The sequence below is a fragment of the Nothobranchius furzeri genome, chromosome 17 (assembly GCF_043380555.1).
Source record: "Nothobranchius furzeri strain GRZ-AD chromosome 17, NfurGRZ-RIMD1, whole genome shotgun sequence".
Lineage (NCBI taxonomy): Eukaryota > Metazoa > Chordata > Actinopteri > Cyprinodontiformes > Nothobranchiidae > Nothobranchius > Nothobranchius furzeri.
The window spans coordinates 48,760,173-48,760,810 of record NC_091757.1 but is presented as its reverse complement, the minus strand read 5'-3'; positions in this window follow the sequence as shown (position 1 = coordinate 48,760,810).

Below are 638 nucleotides of genomic sequence, written 5' to 3'. Positions count from 1 at the left end.
ATGCCGCTGCTCTGAGATGACGTTCCCTCTTACTGCTGCTTCCCTTTTATCCTCTCCCTCCTCCTATTTAGTTTTCCTCTCCTCATGTGACGTTCTGATAAAAACGCTTTTCAGACTCTTTAAAGATGGCGTGACAGATGCTGTTAAAACCATGACAACTCTCAAAGAAAAAGATAACTGTACTGGTTTCAATTATATAAAATAACTTGGATCTTCAGTATTTAATTACCTTCATCCCTTTTTTGAGATTTTATGTCATCTGTTTGCTTTTTGCTGTTAACACTGTCCTCTTCAACTGTGCTTGTCCAGGGGCAGCTTAACAGGGGCCCCCTGCTGTAAAGCCTTGCCCCCCAGCATCCCACCACAAAACACACACACACACACACACACACACACACACACACACACACACACACACACACACACACACGCACACGCACACACGCACACACACATTTATGTCCTTAAAGCAGTGATTTAAGTGGTACTAATGTATCTTTCAGAGTACTAGGACTTTAATTTAGTGTACCAGAAGTACCATCACTTTTTCCAGCAATCTAGCTGTCGAAATGATTCCATCTCCCAGTTCTGCAAGCACCCCTACCCCTCATGCAGTCAAATGTTTTTTTTTGGGGTGT